This window comes from Gobio gobio (assembly GCF_949357685.1).
Source record: "Gobio gobio genome assembly, chromosome: 2".
Classification (NCBI taxonomy): Eukaryota; Metazoa; Chordata; class Actinopteri; order Cypriniformes; family Gobionidae; genus Gobio; species Gobio gobio.
The window spans coordinates 47,922,523-47,940,933 of NC_137098.1; the positions used below are offsets into that span (position 1 = coordinate 47,922,523).

Consider the following 18,411-nt stretch of genomic DNA (forward strand, 5'->3'; position numbering starts at 1 on the left):
ACCGCGCAAAACTACGCAATAACCAATAAAAAAAGAGACAAATATTTTTTTTTCAGGGCGATCATCGTTCTAATGATCGATGATCGCTGTCACGTTCGAGTACTCGATTACTCGACCACTGTTGCCCATACCTAGTACAAATATGTCCTTTTAAGGGTACTGCCCCAGCGACAAGCTGTTGTACCCCTAAAGGTACAATTTTGACACCCTATTTCTCTGTGTGTATACCTACTTGATCTGCAAGCGCAATACTGACAATAAATTTGAAATAAATTCAAAGAAAGTTTGTAACTTTTGCTTATCTTATTTTGATACCTTGATGTTTGTTTTTGTTCCTCATTTTTACACTATTTACTGATAATTGTTTTGGTAATCATATCAATAGTATAAAAATAGTATAAAAAAAATTAACAAATAGCCTAATTTTCTGCCATATACAATTTTCTGCCATATACAATCAGCTAGCTAACAACAAATTTGTTCTGGGTTCACCTCACTCCAGTCTAAACTAAATGATTTTAGGCTATTTATTTTACTACACATTGTCCACATAAATAAGCTGAAAGACTGTTGATAATTAAAAAATAATTCTTACTATCCACTCTTGCTAAATTGGGTAAGCACACTTGTGTTCTCATTTCAGGTGTTGTTCTGAGTAAATGATTAAACTAATTCTTGAGTTCAGTGTTGGACAGATCAGTTCTAACCTATTTTTTTACGGTCTATGGTTCTAACCAGTCGTTAAAATGATTCGGTTCAAAGGATTAGCAGACGCGTTGTGTGTGAATCCCGTCTTTAGAACATCGCGAAAGATTTGTCAACACACAGAAAACATTTCATAACCGGATAGGATTTGTTTCCTGTTTATTTAAAGTATGCTTTATGTCAGCTGGTCAGAGAATCAGTCAATGTTTTTTGAGCGCATTTCACACCCAGCGGGAATTAAAGGAAGACGTCTGATAGCGCCACATGCAACATGGATTCTGTCTTCCGACCTTTTGATTTTGATTAACGTAATATGTGAAACATTAGAAAGCTAAGAATGCTTATTTTGAAGACAGAGAGCATGCGAGCGGGGTAGGAGCTCACTGGTCGTTCTCTCTGTCACTCAGTTAACTCAAGTGCAGCAGTCATCTGTTCTACATCACTCATAAATCACAATAACTGATCAAATAAGGCTTTGGCGGGACAAAAATTTGTTTTGGAAAATTTTCAATGTAGGAAAAACCCTGACCAAAATGAAAATTCTTGGCCGAAGCTGAATACCGAACGCGGTTTTTCGAATTATTATTATTATTAGAGGTCAACCGATTAATCGTTTTTTGCCGATTAATCGGCATGATAGTTGATTGGTGGAACAATCGGTCATCGGCAAAAATCCTCACGATAGTTTTCCCGTGTTGCGTTCCGTTGCTGGAGCGGCTGAGATGTGTGCGCTGTTATTACACAGTACAAGAGCTCTGAGAAGGGCCTGCTGCCATTATATAGCACGAGAGCGGCCTCTAGAGGATGGAAAAACTCACGTGTGTTGTTTACATTACCACGTGGGTCTGCACGCTGAATAGAGAGCGCTGACACTTCAGATGTTTAAAACTCGCCAGTGAAATGGTATGAATACAGAACACTACAGTACTTGTTGCCAAATCATTATAAAGTAATTAATTTCTTGACAAGATGCTGCATTAACAGGTAAAGAACAGCAGTGTATGTTTGTCAACGAGGCTTAGAGCAGCCATTCCCAAACTGTGGTCCGCGGACCACTAGTGGTCCGTGAGGGTACTGCAGGTGGTCCGTGGAAAGGCAAAATAAAATAATATTTTTTTTTTTATCTTCATTTTACCAGGACAATCCCATAAAAATAAAAAGTCAAAAGAATATGTAGGCCTATATTGATATAAAATTTAAATTAAATTGTCAAATTATTGTGTGATTAGTAAAATAGGCTAGTGGCGCTCGGCCGTGATGTTCAAGTTTAGTGCCTCACTTTTTGAAGACTTGTAAACTTTAAATAATAACTCTAATAATCCCCTAAATTTGCCAACGGTTTTGAAATGTTGACTATATACAAGTGTTCTTATTACTGTATAGATTTCATACTCCATTGCAAATAAGCCCGTTGTTTAAATGAACCCGATTATGCACTTGAGTAAATAAATAAAATAAATATGTGGAAGCCGTTGTAAACAGTAAACTTTCTTTTAACAAGCCTGTTGTACTGATGTGATGACCAGTTGTAGTTTTAGTGCTAGTAAGCCTATTTAGAGGTGCGGATTAATTCAGGTAGGTCTGTGTGTAGACATATATTTTATTATGTGTATTAGGAGGTGGTCCGCGAAATTTCTTGAGTACAACTAGTGGTCCACACGCACAAAAAGTTTGAAAACCCCTGGCTTAGAGGACGCTAACATTAGCAGTACCTCAAGCAGTTAAAATAATGCTAAAAACACACGCAAGTCCGACTAGGCATGTGCCGGTATCAAATTTTCATGTTGCGATTAATTGCTGAAGCTTTTATCATGGTATACGGTATTATCACGGTATTGAAATAAGTTGCAAAAAAAGTGTTGTCATACTATAACAGGTTAAATCACTTTCTTATAACAAAAGAAACAAACATTTAAATACAATAAAGCAATACTCAAAAATGTATAAAGTAAACAAATATTTAAAACAGATTAAATTGCAAAAGTATTATAAAGAACAATAGGTATGCTCAAATGTACATTTAACTAACATTAATACATGCTTTAGAAGTATTTTTCATTGTCAGTTTGTTAATGAAGGAACTAATGTTAAAAACTGGAGCCTTGTCAAGTGTGTGATTGAACAACAGTCAGAACATATTCAAACAATATCTAGGGCATGTCATTTAGTCCAGATTAAAATATAAAATGCAAGTTTGAAAATGAATAGCCTTAAGTCTTTAAGTATTATGTATTAGGTTATGTGATTACTGGGGAAACGGCTGCATTTCTGCTGTTCCGTCAGCGCCCTCTGCTGTCAAAGAATGAATGTGCACTTCAGCGTGTCTCCTCATTCCGCCATGTGCTCGGCTCATGCACGGTCTATTTACATCAGTGCGCGTTCCTCTTTTACGTGTTTTTCATTTTAAACAGTTGATGGGTAAAGTATTCTTAAAATTCATTCTAAAAATCTGAATAATTCGAAATAAATAATTATTCACGGTATTTTGAAGTGCCCACGATAACAATATTGTGCATGTTCATTATTGCGGTATATCGTATTACCGTTTACCGGCACATGTCTAAGTCCGACACAAATGTTGCATATATAAAATTAGTGATGTGAGAACCAAAGTGAATCGTCATGCTGCCGACAGAAACATGAACAAAGCAGAAGCACATTCGTTTTTTATTAGATCATTTTCTTCTAAAGCAGACTGTTTGGATTTGTATGAAATGGTAACACTGCAATAAGATTCCATTTGTAACATTAACTAAGGTTAATAAATGCTGTGGAAGTGTTGTTCATCGTTAGTATGTTAATGTCAACATTAAATTGTTTGAATTTGTATCTGTTAACCTTGGTTAATGCACTATGAACTAACATGAATGATCAAGGTACAATTGTATTGCTCATATTAATACATGCTGTAGAAATGTATGCATAATGCTTCTAGTTCATGTGAGCTAATACATCCTTGTTGCATAGGGACTTGCATAGTGTTACCTATGATATGTACATGCATGTTTCTAGATTATAGGTAAAGAAACTAATTTGACCTGTAATATTTTAATGTTTAAATTATTTTCTGAAGAATTTATATTAGAACTTCTCATTTTAATATTCATATTTATATGTTTTTAATTTAGCACATTTTCAATGTTCAGCACTGTTTAATTATGTCTTTTTATCCAGTATCCATTTTAAAAACTATCGGTCGATTAATCGGTTATCTGCAACCGACTTTTCTTGCTTTTTTAAAGAAAAATTATTTACAAAACTACAATTTATTTGTATATGCTGTCAATTATAGTTCTTAGAAAGAAAATCGGAATCGGCAAAAATCGGTATCGGCCGATCTCATTAACAAAAAATCGGAAATCGGAATCGGCCAAGAAAATTGCAATCGGTGCTTCTCTAGTATTATTATGTTTTTTGTTTAAGTTATTGTTTAACATGATTTTTTTTTATTATTATTATTATTTTGGAACAAATGAGGTCTCTGTTTAAGAACGCCGGCTCGCAGCTGCAGGTTCCGCTGCTTTAGAGCACCGCATATGCCCGCGCATATATGTTCGGTTTGCCTAACTGAACGTAGTTTAACTGTCTGCCACAAGTTGATCTTGTAATAAAGGTCTGTACCGGTAGCTGTACCGAACTCGTACCGAACCGTGACTTCAAAACCGAGGTACGTACCGAACCATCAGTTTTGTGTACCGTTACACCCCTAAAATATATATTTATATATATACACCATTAAAATGTTCTCAAAGCTAAGCGCTACAAATAGCAGAAAAAGCTGTAACTGTTTAGCGCTCATGCTTTCAGAGCTGCATGCTCATTGATTTGCGTAATTGAAATTTCACACTTGAATCATATTTATAGCACCTAACTTAATAAAAAAAGCTGTTACAATGATGAATGATTAGCTCAAAATGTAGATCTGTATGTGTGATGTAGCTACTTGAATTAAATACAAACACATCTCTCGCGTTTGCTCTCGTTCCAGCGGTTACTCCTCCGTGTGCTGTTGTCGACCCTGGTTTAGGTTATTTAATGTAATTTTGCCAAAGAAGATTTTTAAAGCAGCCTAGGCAACTTCAATGTAGCTAATAGCCTATGTCATGATAGCATCGCGCTTAACACTGAGAATTTGAATAATTGTATGTGACGATCGGGTGCGGATATCTAAATCAGAGGTTGCGAGTGATGGTTTGTTTTTAACAGTGGGTTCGGTGGCGTTAGAGCTGATCCGCACATCTCTAGTATGCCCATCTCTACTCTTGTTCTTGTTCCATCTTCTATGTTGCCTTTCTGTCCAATATTTTTTGCTTCTTACAAAAGCCACAAAGCCTTCAGAAGACAGTAAAGGTCTGATGCCTGAGCTGAAGCTGAAACTTGAAAGTTAAATTGTACAACATAAATGCAATGTTTAGGCATTATTATTATTATTTTTTATATTACTTTGATTTATAGGTTGTAGGTTTAGTTTTAGGTTGTACTATGTTGACCTTTTTGAAGTAATTTGAAATAGATTTTTATCTTTTTAGTTGATTTTTTTATTTATATATTTGTATTTTGAATATAATATGGCAATTGAATGCACTAAATTGGTTTCGTTTTCACAGATATTAATGTATGCAATTTCAGCAATAAAACTTTTTTTTTCTAAAAAAATAAACAAATTAGTTTGAGATTTTATGATACCCGTCTTATTATCTCTTGTATATTTAGTATTGTTCTTTAATAAAGAAAAAGTACTTCTTGTCCAATTACTCGATTAATCGATGGAATAATCGGTAGAATACTCGATTACTAAAATAATCGATAGCTGCAGCCCTAGTTAAGACACAACTTTGGATCTGAAGATTAACATGAACTAAGATTAAAGGGTAACTAAACCCTAAACCAACTTTTTTTAGTTAATGATCTGTAATACTGGGGCTTTATTAATGCTGTTCATTGATTCGAGTAAATGTTTTGACATTTGAGTATAAAGTGTTTTAATTATATAAAATATGGTGTAAAACCGCCAAAGTGCTGCCCTCTTAAGGTTGAATGGTGGCTACTGCAGTAGCCTATTTTTTCCTATTGGACGTTGTGGTACATCGTGACGTAGGATGGTACTTCCAACGGCTCACTATCCGCGCCCCTGGCGCGAGCTCACCACGCCCTCAGAAATGTTTTCCCCAATCACATGATGAGAACGGCTTCACTCCAGTATGAACGGTCATGTTACATGAAGTAAACATTATGAATGAAACTCACTTGACACTTGCTTTAACATTGTATTGAAGAAAATACGGTTAAATAATGCAGTTGTTAGTACACGTCAGGCTTTTCTTGCTTTATTATTGCCGCCCGTCATGTTTACAGATAATTTTCATACATGAGGCGCGCTTTCAAACCCTGACACGCAAGTGATTGCCGCGGACGCAGATAGATTAGGTCGGTTCTCTTGCGCGGCTGCTTCACTAGCATCGTCGGCATCGGGAGTTAACGCAGTTTGAGCAGCGGCTCGCATTGATAAGGCTCCGGGTTTGTGTCTGTTACAGACAATCCACCCTCCTCCACTTCAGGTGAAGGTAGGAGAAATGACCGCTCTGTTGCAAAGCTGGCGTCACTCCAGTCATTCTCCATCTTTGCGACTCGCGAGTCTGACAGCTGTCAATCAATCCGTCACTGCGGGTCTCAGGTGCACACCCTCCGCTCAGCCCCGCCCTCGGTTCGTCCCCTCTGTGTCCGCCGGGATCTGCCCACTTTTCCAGCATTTTTTGAAAATTGCCAGTGGGTGGAGTTAAGCTCTGAGCAGGGGTTTAGTTACACTTTAATAAATCCTGTAGAAGTATTCTTCATTCATTGTTGGTTAAAGGGTCACTTCAGTGATTTAGCATTAGGCTTTGTATCAGGAGAAACCCGGTAGTATATTCAAATTATGGTACTTTCCCCCCTCATATCCCCCTGAGACGAGAGAATTGTGCATTTTATTTCTGGAAAAATTCCTCCGATGATGCAAATATCGTCATTTTGCATCATCTGAGGATTTTTTGGGCAGAGGCAAAGACTACAGCCATTAGATGGAGCTGTTCCACATGTTATCAACCCTCACACAGGGGAGAGATCTCATGCACAGAATGTAAGACACAGACGGCTGCACGGACATTCATAATAACGGAGCGCGGTGCAGAGTAAAGTGAGTGTTTCAACTTTTCAATTAATTCCTGTGATAGTTTAGCTTCCATATGCGATCTGAAAACGTGCCAGACTAGCGTTTAACGTTACCTCAGCTCTGCGTGATGAATGAAATCTGACACTGCTGCGTCTGTGCCGTGACTTTCGTTCGGCTCACTCACACTTTATTGAAAAGACACATTCAGTTTTTAATTGTAGTGTTTATTCTCTAACTGAACGAAATGATTGTATTACTATGAAGACTAAAACGACGGTGTACGGAGTGGGCTCGTAGGGCAGCGAATAGGGCTGAAACGATTCATCGAGTTACTCGATTAACTCGATTACAAAAATTCCTCGAGGCTAAAATTCTGCCTTGAAGCCTCGTTAAATTCCTATGACGCGCACTATACGCGCAGGGATCTGATTCATATGGACCGCTGTTCAGTGTTCAGGAAGCACATCATAGCGCATGAAACATTTTGAATTTAGTTTAGATTCTAGATGCCCAGAATCACTATAGTAACTGCATGTTTTACACAGTTTATGTTAGTCGATTACCGTTCTTATAGCTGCCACACACACACACTCGCGCGCACGCGCGCAAGCCCCAAAGCCAGATCGCTTTCACTTTCGTCCTCACAAAGTTTGTCAAGTACTCAAGCCGTGTCGCGTCTTTGACAACGAGCGCGCGCCCTGAAGGCAGACCTCTTTTCGCGTGAAGATCGCGCGCGGAGAGCAGCGCAGAACTGATAGTAGAAAATCAGTAACACACACACGCATGCACCCTCCTCCCTCCTCTCTCTCTCTCTCGCGCCAGTCAGACCAATCGTGGCAATGCATCACATATGCTTAAACTTTTATGTAGCCACGCAACAATAATTTCAGCTTGCGTTCACTGTATACACCGGGACGTGATGTTGTGACGCGATTTTTCGAACGGATGCTTCACCTAAAATGCACCGCTATGCAAGTGATGCAAGCCAAATGCAGCGTTCTATTGAAAATTAATGTATGTATTTCTGCTGTACCAAACTGCAATGAAGCCTCACACACACACACACGCACACACACACACACACACACATACACACACACACACACAGGTTGCTAGGTTACCATAGCAAATAGGCTCACCACATATGATATATTATTTGTTAGTAGCCTAATGGTAAATGCTGCAGGTGTAGAAATCTACATAAAAGATATTTACTTTGATGTCAGCGCTAGATTACAGCATGAAACCTGTTGTGCATATTAATAAATTAAATAGCTTTTCCTCTTCATTTTCGTTATGAATTATTTGTTTTGGTTGTTTAAAAACACGGGAAAAAATGTATCCGATTAATCGATCGATTAAGTGCTAGATTAATCGATTACAAAAAGAATCGATAGCTGCAGCCCTAGCAGCGAAGCAAGTGCATTCTGGGAGTTGTTGTCTTTCTTCCACATGAGACAAATTTATTTTCTGTCTTTTCTCAGTCTAGAAGGCACCAAATTCAAAAATAATTTCATATTTCTACTGCATAAATGACCCAGTTTAAGTACAAAGCTTAATTCTAAATCACTGAAGTTACCCTTTAACTAATGCTAACATAAATTAAACCTTATCGTAAAGTTTGCCATAGGAGTGTAAAATGAATTTGAAAAGTTAAGGAATCTTAAACTGGTTCAACAAATAGGCTACTGTACTGTATATGTTTGATTTATGTAGAAGTGTTTGGGACATGGCTTTTAATGGTGAGCCTTTTGTTTTTGTAATCAGGTTTTTAAAGTTTATCAATTTGTATTTAGATTTATCGGCCAATATATCAGTTATCGGCTTTCAAATATAAAGAGTTATTGGTATCGGCCAAAATTTTCATATCGGTGCATACCTAATATACAGTATAGACATGCAAATATTTCTTAAATATATACATGCATGCGTATATATATAAACTTCTCTCTATATAACTACTTCTGTTGACCTTCATATTTATTTTACCCTTCATGAACATTCGAGTTGTATTGTATATTGTCATCTTGTTCCATTCAGTCCCCCTTTAGAATGTTTGGAAAATAAGATATACGCAATGGGGAAATATATTCTAAAAAAGTTTCACATTCACTCTACTTATTTTCCCATTTTATTTCAGGCAAGCATTTTGTTGTTTACAAAGTAAAACAAATACTGCTCTCTGTTTACAAGGCTAGTTGTGTTCTATAGTTCTTCTAAAGCCATGGCTCATTTGGTCATTACTGTGCATATTTTAATGCAATTATTATGGTATGGCCATAACTTCTGTTTCTGAGAGAACAAACTACAGAGGATAAAATGGAAAAGTGCATCAACAAGCTGTTCTGTGCGCGTTACATGCCGCAGAATGTTTGAGTTTCCTGTTGAGCAACAGCAAGTTCTCACCCAGCACTCTGCCACTGCTCTCTCTACCATACCAAGAAAGATTAGCTAAACCTTGCACATTCATCTCTCATAGAGATCTAAACCACTCGATTGAACATACACACATCATACCCATAAAACCGCTAAAATGTGTGAAATATCTGCAGCTAAGCATGCATCAAAGGAGGACATGCCATAATAACTAGTGGCCTACTCCTTTCTCTCTCTCTCTCTCTCTCTCTCGCTCGCTCTCTCTCTCTCGCTCTCTCGCTCTCTCGCTCTCTCTCGCTCTCTCTCGCTCTCTCTCGCTCTCTCTCTCTCGCTCTCTCTCGCTCTCTCTCTCGCTCTCTCTCTCGCTCTCGCTCTCTCTCTCGCTCTCTCTCTCGCTCTTTTATTGTTAGTGAATGTAGATATGTCTAGTTGTATTTTGTTGACTAATTTGTGCTTTGCGATAACGATCTTTATAAAAATTCGTTTAAAAAAAAATCCTTATCCAATAACCTCTCCCAAAATCTTGAGATATTTGACAAAAAAAGAATATCAGTTGGTTGAGTTTGCACACTAAACCTAATAAAGCGTTATCAGGTTGGAAAGCAGAGATTTTCTTTGGAAATGACTCTCCAGCACGTTTTGGGAGTTCATTTTAGTCCATCCTGAAGTCCGTTTTGCAGAGATGGACTAAAATGAACTCCCAAAACGTACTGCCAGATTCTGGAAGATGAATTCTTCAAACAGTGGTACTAGAGGATGTGGTGCTGGTCCTTCAAGAGTCACTCTCAACCTATCTGTCCATAAAGCCTATAAAAAAACCTTCTTCATGTATTTTACAACACTTCAGCTTGTGATTCTTATCTAGTCGGGGTCATTTTTTAGGATTCTTTACCTAACTGAAGTCTCTGAGATCCTGACACCTTGCACTTCTGGAGACTCCAGGTAGGTTGCAGCTCTGGAAAATTTTATACTTTTTGACTTTTCAGTCTGAGTTAAATCTCTTTTTTGGCTCAATTTATCTGTAAAAGAAAACATGCCTAATAATTCTGCACACCTGAATATAAGGTGTTTTTCATTTCCAGCCTTCATGAACAATTTTATATCACTTATACATTATTAAATACTAAATTAATAGTAGTTATTAGGATTACTGTGGTTTGGAATTGGTCAAATGTGCCTGGAAAAAAAATATGATCAGAAAATCAACGTGCCTAATAATTCTGCACTCCCTGTATATATATTAGTGGTGGGCCGTTATCGGTGTTAACGTGAGACTGTTATCGGGCGATTAAAAAAAATATTGCTGTTAATCTATTCTCAAAGTTGGGATGGGAGCTGGGTCTATACTACGCAAGCTATGATGACTTTCACCTTGATATTTTAGCGCGGATGTTTACCTAGCCGAATTGCACTGTAGGGGGCGAGAGAACGAGTCTTAGAACCTGTGTGTATGCCTACTAGTGTTGTCAAAAATATTGATATTTCGATATGTATCGATACTGAAATATCTGAAACGATGCAATACTCATTTTCTACAGTATCGATATCAGCTGCGCTCTCCTCTCCGACCGACAGCGAGTTGACATACACCCGCCTCCTCTCATTCAGTCCGTTTAATCCTCTGAACATTGCGAACGGGTTTTCTGCTGGATCATTCTTCATGACAGCGTGTTAGTTTTGGTGTGACCGGTCTGAATTTCGCGCGGGGTTGCACATAACGTTAATTCTACTAATTCCCGCAGATTTCGCGCTCGCATCTGAAGCACACACACACACACACCGTAATAAAGCCGCCTCTGACATACAAGTGCAAAAATGAGCTCCTTTTTCCATCTTATTAATGGTCAAATACACTCAAAAAATGTCTCAATGCCCATCTTGGTGAGTTTTAACGTAAACACAGTCGTAACCAACTCACAGGAACAGTGTTTGGAATCCATGCGTGCGTCAGGTCTTAAAGGGACAGGAGTTATTTATTATTCAAACTACAAAAAGACAAACGATCACTTACGAGTACACATATTCTGAATGCCTTCGGCAGAATTCAAATGAGCCATTTTAATCTAGATTAATCTAGATTAATTCCAAGATTACAGTGAGATTAATCTAGATAAAAAAAAATTTTATCTATGCCCACCACTAATAAATATATATATTTATATATATATTAAAAAATAGAAAAGGAACTGGCCCCCAGGTGTGTCCACAACATTGAATCTGGCCCCCTTTTAAAAAAGTTTGGACACCCCTGACCTAGTATAAGGTGTGATTTAAGGGATTTTCTTTAATCAAGGGCCACTACATTTTAGAATACAGCTCATTCTAGCATGCCCTTTAAATCAAGACCTTTTGTTACTGTAATTTCCTTAGCATATAGTCTAAATGCCTATTGGCTAATTAGAGCTGCACAATTAATCGTTAACCCTTAATCGTCCCTCAAGTAGGGTTTACGTTTGAGTCCCTTGGGGTCAGATAGACCCCAGACTTTTACAGAGCGATTGCATAAGGAAAATATATTTTTTTTACATGGAAAACTATATATCATTTTTTTTATTTACTTCTCAACTATACATTTATGCTGTGTTTTTGTGTGTATTTGGTAGTTTTTTACCTATTTACTGCACAAATACTTAACTATGTCTTAAATTGGCTCATTAAAATTATTTTTTTTATGAAAAATCACTTGAATGATGATCTTAAATAAATATAAATAGTTTTTGGACATTGCTCTGTGTTAGGGATAGAATACCGCCATCTGTAGGTTTGTGGAAAAACTTTAGGAATTATAGTTAAAGAGAAAGAGAGTGCAATGACCACATTATCCACTAGAGGTCCATAGGGAAGTTATGCAAAAGTTAAGCTGCCTTTCATCTTTCTTTTATTTGCCCTTTTCCCTCTCTTTCTCATGATTGTTCCATGTTGCATTTGTGCTCTAGTTGTCCTTCATTTATGTATGGAATTTTTTCAGATTTATGCCAGTTTTGTTGATTTTATTTGCCAGTTTCTATAAAAATGCTCTCTGTTGCAGTCACACACATGTTGTGTGTGTGTGTGTGTGTGTGTGTGTGTGTGTGTGTGTGTGTGTGTGTGTGTGTGTGTGTGTGTGTGTGTGTGTGTGTGTGTGTGTGTGTGTGTGTGTGTGTGTGTGTGTGTGTGTGTGTGTGTGTGTGTGTGTGTGTGTGTGTGTGTGTGTGTGTGTGTGTGTGTGTGTGTGTGTGTGTGTGTGTGTGTGTGTGTGTGTGTGTGTGTGTGTGTGTGTGTGTGTGTGTGTGTGTGTGTGTGTGTGTGTGTGTGTGTGTGTGTGTGTGTGTGTGTGAGACAGAAAGTTCGTTCCGCTTTGTGTTTATGCTCTAGGACCAGATCTTGATATAAATGTAGACATTTTCAGATTTATACTGGATTTAGTTTTTTTTTTTTTTTTTTTTTTACAAACAAAGTGAAAAAAAAGCATTTTTTACATTTTCCCATTCATTGCCAAAATCCAAAAAATGCTCCAGACACGTGTGTGTGTGTGTGTGAACATGCTTGTTCCATATTGCATTTGTGCTCTAGTATTAGTACTTCATTTATGTATGAAAATCTTTCAGATTTATGCCAGTTTTGTTGATTTTATTTGCCAATTTCAATAAAAATACTCTCTGTTGCAGTCACACACATGTGTGTGTTTGTGTGTACGTGTGTGTGTATGAGATAGAAAGTTCGTTCTACTTTGTGTTTATGCTCTAGGACCAGACCTTGATATAAATGTGGAAATTTTCAGATTTATACTGGATTTAGTTCATTTTTTTTTGACAAAAAAAGTGATTTTTTTTTTATTTTTTACACTTTACCATTCATTTTCAATATGGGGTCAATCTGACCCAGAGGGACTTAAACGGTAATTTTTTTTTACACACCTTTAGAACAACCAAATCAAGCCCAGATTTTTTGTGCATGTTTAGATAGATCATTTAGGAAAAGTCACAGAGTCTCATGGCCCTGAGATGAAGGGAACACTTTTAAAAAAATGTAGGAAAAGTCCATTGGGGTCAGCTGGACCCCAAGGGACGATTAAGGGTTAAAAGATCGCAATCTCGATTCAAACACCCACGCAATCTGCTATGTCTATTAAGCCTTTGAAAAAAGCAAATCTGCGTTAGTGTTGCTGCTGACCCAGAAAGAGCAGATGTACAGGTATTAAAGCAGCTTCACAGACAGTCTTTTCAACCACACATCATTATTTCTGCTACAAATATTCAAATTATCACAAAGTACTAGGATAAAAATGTGTAGTTCGGATATATAAACTCTGATGCGCTTCAAATAAAGATTAAAGATTGTATGTCACAAGTGATTGTTAAAAAATTGAGTTGTCATTGAATCATTAATTCAAGAGATTCATTCAAACATGCTGATTCATCCTGTACTGAAACAAGTGAAGTATTTATGATTAAGTTATTGAATCAATCATATAAATAATTAATTCAAATGAACCCAGATAGCACACATACGTCTCCAAGACATCTTTTAAAGAACGCTTCTTCCTGAAAGCATCTGCTGTGTACAAGCATCTGTAAAAAACGTCTTTCTAAAAATCGGACAGGAAACTTCTCAGACACGTTGCAGATGAGCAAACACTAAAAAAGTACATCTTCCAGGAAAAAAACATGCACATTAAATATTCATTTCTGCGATGTACGTGTGCTGTCTGAGAATAATTTTTTTTTAATAGTCTGCAGTAGTTAACATTTTGTCAGAACCTCTAGTAAATTCCGAATCGTGATCTCTCTCTATTTGAAAAACAAAACAAAACAAAAAAACACCTGATTTTTATTTTATTCATAATCGTGCAGCTCAATGGCTAACAAAGACATAACAAAGAACAGTTATGATATTTTTTCCCATACAATTGCAGAATTGTAACTAGGGCTGTACGATTAATCGGAAGTAAACCGCACATGATTTTTGCCTTTTTTATGCGCAACTTGTCACTGTGATCAGCAGTAAATTCTGCTCCATCTGAAAGCCATATATAGGCGATATTATATAGGCTATACGATACTGCGCGTCATTCCAGGAAATCCCTATGGGTGTCATACTATCGCTGTAGCTGAATAAACAGAGGATTGAAACACTTTGAGTAATTAAACATGACTAATAAACACACAACTACTGTTGACAATATATGGTTTCTCTGAGTTCAAGCCTCCTCTGGTATTTTCATGATAATAAAGTATGTTTATACTTCAATGCTAATCGACAGCCTTTTTCACTGTATAGAATACTATGAAATATGATGTGTGCCTTATTCTGTGTAAGAAGCCACATCATCTCACAGAAGGGTGCTCAACTGTTGTTATTAGGGATGTCAATTTACACAAATTTCCATGATCGATCGTCGTTTAAATTAACGATCAATTAATTGATTAATCGTTAGCCTTAACACTGTAGCCGACTGCATGACAGGGTGTGCAAACGCTGACAAACGCCATGTTCCTCACTAAATCAACGAGAAGGGTTTTTAATCTAAATAAAGGGCTATAGGATTGTAAAATGAATCAATGTGATTGATCATGTAATTAAATTACTTATTTAATTATCAAATATGAGCAGTGTTGGGAATAACGGCGTTATAGATAAACGCCGTTACTAACGGAATTACTTTTTTCAGTAACGAGTAATCAAACGAATTACTGTTTCTTCCGTTACAACGCCGTTAGCGTTACTGAGGGAAAAAATGCGGCGTTACTATAATTGAGCTCACTGAAGCGGTTTCATCCGAACAGGCTCTCTGTCAGTCGGACCTGCAACGAGTGTGTGTGTGTGTGTGCGCGCGCCAGCCATGCGTGTTGGGGGTTGGGTTGGGTGGTACACATAACTGATGATGATTGGTGGGTGGGAGACAAGGTTGAGGTTGATAGGTTGAGTTCACACACACACACCTATGACGCACACGCATATGCACAGTCCAACGACTTCAAAAAAGGTAGCTTTCGCAAACTGAAAGTATAAACGCTACTTTTCCCTCGTTGAGGTGAAAGGTAAGATATGTTTATGTAACGTGCAGCTTATGCCCAGGAAGAAAGAGTCTCTCCACGTCGGTGGCAAGTAATTCTATTTCTAATCTAATGAAGCCTCACGTCATCACAGCCACAACATTAGTGGCTAAAAACCCAGGTGATAACTTGAGCTCCACTACCAGAGGAGTAGTAAAGAAGTACTGATAATATTTACACTATATTTACACTATAGTAGGTCTACTGATAATATTTACAATAATATATTGAATTTGATAGGTGTCTCTCACATTGTCCCACAGCAACATTACAATAGTGTACATTAATGTGCAATGTTTTATAATAATAATTTATTCTATTTAGTGTCCAATTCATTCATTTAACATATTTAATATTGGGGGCATCCAAGTTATTTGACATATTTGAACATTTGAAGAAAAAAAAAAGTAACACAAGAAAGTTACTTTCCCTGGTAATTAGTTACTTTTATAATGATGTAACTCAGTTACTAACTCAGTTACTATTTGTAAGAAGTAACTAGTAACTATAACTAATTACTTTTTTAAAGTAACGTGCCCAACACTGAATATGAGTAATACAAGTCAACGTGTCACCAACTCCACCTCAGATGTGTGCTCTTCAGAATGTGTGGAACAACGCGCTGAAAACGCCAACTAGACCCAGTAAATTCACAACGATATATTACAATTAACTGACGCTGATCACCGGCACGCTTCACTACTGCATTAATTTTTAACCAGATGCATCCTATATGAGATTAAAATATCAGCTATAGATAGGCCCACACAGAATAAACACAATATTACAACTTACATTTTGCACAAAGCAAAGGGCTGCGAATGCACATGCAAACTTGTAGTCAAGATTAAGGTGTCACTCTAGCTGTAAAATGGTCCCAAACAGAGCTCTGGCGCGCTCGCGTTTATACTTTCGTCTGGCTCCACCGCACGAGCCTCCGGAGTCTGACTGCGAGCGCGCCTTGTCCGCTTGGCACTCTGCGATGACGTCATTTTTGCCGCGCACACCCTCGCGCAATGCGCAGACCCTTTTTACAGTCTATGGTGCGGCTTTATTCCTCGTGTCTGATTTACAGTACATGTTTCGCGGTTGAGCAGCACGCACGTGCATGACCCTGATTAATCGATGATTGATAGGTTTTATCGATTAAATGTATTATCGACAATTAATCGATCATCGATTAATCATTAACATCCCTAGTTGTTATGATGTAAGTTTGGAGTAAAAACATGTTATTAAATGTTGTCTTTAGTTGGACAAGAGGTTCGTAAATGCTTCTCATTTTAGGAAAGATGTTTGATGCGTGTTGCTTTTTCAAATGCACGTTATAAGCGACTCAAACTCTGTGCTTTTTCAGATGGAGCCGCAGTTACTACTGATCACAAAGTCGTGCTTCACTGACAAGCTGTGCATAAAAAATTATCGCAGCCTTCGCAATTTCATAATCACGCAAACCCAAATCGGTTTAGCACAATTTCGGGTTAATTGCGATTAATCGTGCAGCCCTAATTGTAACTATGAATGATAGTGCATGTTTGAACACATAATATATGGCTGCATGTTTACTGCTGTAAGTTGAAGTTATGTTTGGTAGTGTGATCATTTCTTGTGGGCTGCGTGGGGAACGGGGTAAGAGCCGAGGTGCTAAGCAGCAGCACTCAGTGGGAGAGCCGACCTTAACAACACACCCTAGAGAATGATGATGAATCTCCCGAGCCAAGAGCTTCTGCCTCAGTGCACAAACATGGCTAACACAGATAGTACTGCACAACAACCTCAATGCTGAAGTAGAGTTGTTTTAACATATTGTATTCAGTATATTGTGCTATCGATGCACATGCTAACTAGTGCCGCAATGCACATGAAAGAAGCAAAAGTTTGATTCTGACTCGTGTTAAAGAAAAGTAAAAAACAATATGGTGGAAGGCTAATATAATGAACCTCAATTAAGTTTTTTTTTTATCTTTTACTGACAACTGTGTGGGGATCACATCACTACTGTAATAATTCAAATGAATGTTTTTCACATGTCTCTCTCATCCATTTCTGGACGTAATTGTCTGTAAAAATGGAGCTTGAGTAGAAGATGTTTGTCAGTCGCACTGAGACATGTACCAGCTATGCTTGTGAGCTTTATTTTGAACACACCCTGGGCCTCTTGACACCAAATCCAGGCAGAGCTCGAGTTAAAGAAGGAATGAGAAGTTGAGCAAGAGAGCCAATCAGAAGAGAGATAAATGATTGTACTACAAAAGCCTGTGCCGGCACACTGCAAAGCACATCTTTGACTGACCTACATTTAGTTTCCCCGGCACACACATAAGCATGCCTGCCTGAAGCATTGGTTGGCTCCACTGCTGCACCAAACCATCATCAATTAAACAGCTGTAGTTACTGAGGCTGATATCGCTTCTGCTCTAGATTAATGAGTGGCCTAGTGTAGCTTTCAGAAGACTTGGTGCTCAGATAACACTACGAAAGTACAGATCGAGGCAAAATATGACCACCAATCTTTTTGATGGTAGTGTGTATATGTGCTTCTCGTCAAAAACCTGTGGGGATTTAGTTAGCTATTCAAAATATGCTAAATGTATATTGGTTATACTTCAAAAATAAACATTTTACCAAAGAAGCCCTTCACTGATTCAAGTTCTGGATGTTTTTGTGAAATGAAATGCGGCTTGAAGATTTTCAGTGACCACAAATCACAAGCAATAAGATATGGGCATCACTTTATGCTGGGTTGGTAATATGTTGATTTTGTTGTTAGCACCTGTGTGAAGTTTGATGCTTTGGAGAGGATGGACCAAAAATACTGTAAATGGACAACAGAGATAGACAGGCTATCTGCCCTGTACAAAATTAATAAACCACTTATCTGATTTAAACCAATGGTTCTCAATCGGGGGGGCCGGACCCACTAGAGGGCCTCAGCAAATTTTTAAGGTGCATCAAGATGACTTAAAATTATTTTAATTCTTCTTAAATGTTGGATTTCTAGACAAGGAAAAGTCATGTAAATTAATACATTCTTAAAATACCATGAGAATTTCCATCCATCCATTTTCAAAACTGCTTGTCCTATGTAGGTTTGTTTAACCATGGACATTTTTAATAATGAATACATTTTCTAGCCAAGCTCTAAAA

General features: G+C 37.6%; 1 protein-coding gene across 4 annotated transcripts in view; it reads left to right on the plus strand.

The window, feature by feature from the left end:
- Positions 1-18,411, plus strand: part of rnf111 (ring finger protein 111) — a 57,169-nt gene that overhangs the window by 13,236 nt on the left and 25,522 nt on the right. The gene's annotated exons all lie outside the window — the stretch shown is intronic.